The sequence below is a fragment of the Pteropus alecto genome, unplaced genomic scaffold (genome assembly GCF_000325575.1).
Source record: "Pteropus alecto unplaced genomic scaffold, ASM32557v1 scaffold21, whole genome shotgun sequence".
Lineage (NCBI taxonomy): Eukaryota > Metazoa > Chordata > Mammalia > Chiroptera > Pteropodidae > Pteropus > Pteropus alecto.
Window position 1 is genome coordinate 25,029,250 of NW_006436282.1, and position 3,406 is coordinate 25,032,655.

At 42.2% G+C, this 3,406-nt stretch overlaps 1 pseudogene; it reads right to left on the minus strand.

Moving 5' to 3' along the window:
• Positions 1-257: 257 nt before the first annotated feature.
• On the minus strand, positions 258-373 carry LOC112479967 (annotated as a pseudogene).
• Between the last annotated feature and the right edge of the window lie 3,033 nt (positions 374-3,406).

Below are 3,406 nucleotides of genomic sequence, written 5' to 3' on the forward strand. Positions count from 1 at the left end.
GCGTGACTATGATGAGCAAATGCACGGTTTCCAGTTGGACCCCATAATGGACTTTTATAATGCATCCCCATTATTACTTTCAGGAATTCTTAAAGGAGCAGGATCTACAAATATGAACCTATGGGAGTTACGCCCAGAGAGAAGGCCTCTTCGTTAGACGCCTTCGTTCTTACTGATTTCATTATCTGCCACTCTTACAGGATAACAAAAACTGTCATTTTTTTCCCTTCAGTATTTGTTAGACGCTGGGACTTTACAGACATTATCTCTCATCTTCTTTCTTTATTTTTTTGTGTATCATGCACGTGCGAGAGCCATGCTCATCTTCTCTGTATCATTCCGATTTTAGTACATGTGCTGCTGGAGCGAGCATTCTCTCAGCCTCGTTTTAAAACAAACCAAAAAAGCAAGTATCGTGACCACTTTTAGACATGGCGGCTGAGGAGGAGGGCGGCCCCCCGCCTTCACCCCTTTCTAAAATTCACTCCGCTTTCGTCCGCGCTCACGGCGGCTCCCAACTCTCTCTTTTCCTCAATATCCTGCTTCTTTGTATATTTGGCTTCTTTGTGCGGAGCCCCATTCCCTCTTGTCAGCAAAGCATTGCTCTCTCTTCGACACTGGGTTCTGCATTTTATGGGGAGCCTTCACCCCTATTCTTCCCCTCGGCCTCTCAGCCATTCGTTTCTCCACTAGCTTTCAACGCCATCACTGTAACGAGGCGTATGTTTTAGAGCCTCCTCTTCCACCGCATGTTCCTATGTGCACCCAAGATGTTTTTTCAGTTGTAGGTCAATGAAGACTCATTTCGAGAGGCCTTAAGCAAAGCGAACAGAGAGAGAGGAGTTGGGCAGCAGTTGTTTAAGCCGCCGAGTTTGGGTAACTTGCTACACAGCAATCAATAACCAGAACGAGGCCTACCTCAGAAGATGGTTGCAAGGATCTAATGAGATTTCTGTAGAAAATGCTCAGTGATAGCTGGATATAAGAATAGCTCAATTAATATGGCTAGTTAATTAATAATTATTCACATCTTTCTAGCCTGGCTGTTATCTTGGTAATCTCTAACCTGAAAAACAGTGATTTTTGGCATTTTTAGAGGTATGCCATTTAGAATGTAGGTCGCTAATCAATCAGATTAAAACGGGAGCTTCCTGCCATCTCCAGCCCCCTTTGGAAACTGGACAACAAACCTCTTAATGTCTATTATTTGGAATCCGATGAAAGTGCTCACGATGCAATCTATGTGTGTAATGCCAGCAAAATCTGAGTTTTTGATGAAGAGTCATCATCACTTGGCCATTCCTGTCCAAAAAAAAGTATAACGGGAAGATGCAAGGCCAAAACTTAGCAAAATGGTCTATCAACATCATCACATTTTAAAAATGTGTTTAAGGTCAAATATTTTATGTTCTTCCTATTAGTTCTTTCCACACCATCTAATCGTCCAGCCCAGCAAAACTCTAGTTTGTGCAAATCACAAAATAATAGGCTTTTCCAAGACAATACAGCAGAGACAATTTGATCAAAGTCACGATCCGTTGGTCAATCAAAGATATGCTGTGATTCTCTGAGTCTCATTAGTCAAATTGCTTCCACTGTCCCCTACTCCTAATTGGAAATTAAATGTGACTTTTAAGACATTTACACAAAGGTTTGAAGTGATTAATTCCTGGCTGTATTCTCAGACTTCTGTGCATAAATTTACATACACAATGAATACTGCTTAAATTGAAATAGAGTCAATTTAATTTAACACATTTATTGAATGCCCAATATGTGCTAAGTTCCAGTAATATCGTGGTGACAAAAAATAGCCCATGAAATTATCCCAGTTTTCCCATAAATTAAATTGAAAATCTATTTAAGATTCTGAGCAATAATTTATGCTAAGTCTCAACGCTTATGTAATTTGCAAGAAGGTATTTTGAAGACTCTAAAATTTTTAAGTACTTTCAACTATTTCAATAAATATATGTTAAATGAATGAATGAATATTGCCTTTCATGTTCATTAATGGACTAAAATTGATGACAGCATAAATCGTGTTTCTGTTAACACATTTCTGGAATTATACCATTCTTGAACAATGCCACTAAGGCTGAGCTTACGATTGTCATCTGACTTTGTGGATAGTTAGCACTGCACAATTTCATTGACTGATAAAACTTTTTCCTGGGACTCACTGATGGATTCTTTTTAACACTCCTTTATTTTGCAAAGAGCCCCGAATAAAGCAGCGAAGTAACTCAATCGTGAGTGTGAGGGCAGAAATATCAACACCACTATAAGCTATTAGCTTCTCGGTCGTGATGGACACACAGCCACTGGTCTATTTATAAACAGACTCCAGTGAGAAATAGACATGATTCAAAGCTGCCACGTAAAATAGAGATCATCTAAAGTTAGCTATTTGCTCACACTGGTGTGATAGGCTTTTTAAAATATAGGAGTGAGAGATTCACCTGGGAATTTCTGTTCCATGCTGGCAACTGAGTGGAGCTTGAAGCTCCAGCACCCTAGAAGCTGCTGCTCACACAGGGAGGGGCGTGTTTCCACGTCCTCTTCCATGTCACCACGTAGGCCCTGCCTCTTGACCAAGCAGCACACAGCACAAGGAGTGAAGCCTGTCCCTCCCTTTTATACTTTCACTATTTTAAAGTGAAGAATCATGTCAGCCTACGGGAGGAGAATGTTGTCTCTCCTTTTCACAGAGCAGTTGTTTTCCGTGCAACATCTTGAGAGCCTCTGACAGCTGTCACCACTGCCTGTGGCTTTCTAAATCTGAGTCTGTCTGTCCCCATTGCCCTTCGGAATCCTTCCAGATATCCTTGGGCTTCTTGGCTCCTTGATGGTCCATCCTGACATCTGCTTACCCTTATCTCAAATCATGTTAGCCGATAGGCATTTCTTGGGAAAAGTTGTCTAACAGATTTTTTTAAAAAACTCCTCTAACAGCTATCTAGTATTCATGAAATTATCTCGGTGGCCTGTGCGATTGACAGTCCCAAGACTTCCAGAAAGAGAATCGCCACGTTCTCACGATGGATTGTCTCCTGCATCAAACAGGGCGTGATCTTTAAACCTTTTATTTCAGCTATAAGGAACCCATTACACAGAAATACAGACTCTGCTGTCTGAGAAACCTGTGTTTGAACTCATTCCTGGCCCTTAATAGTAATATAATTTTTGAAAAATCACACCTTTCTCATCTGTTTAATAGGGACACCACCAGCAACCTCGGAGGGAGGTGAAGTCCACAGGGGTGCCCTGCCCAGCACATCGGGTCCTCCACGGGCACGGAGTCCCTTCCCCCAGCTCCAGTTTCCTGGGAGGTGAGCGGACAGCACAGGGATGGCCGGGCTCGCTCAGTCGCCACCTCGCCCCTGTCACGCTCTGTCTCCGAGGG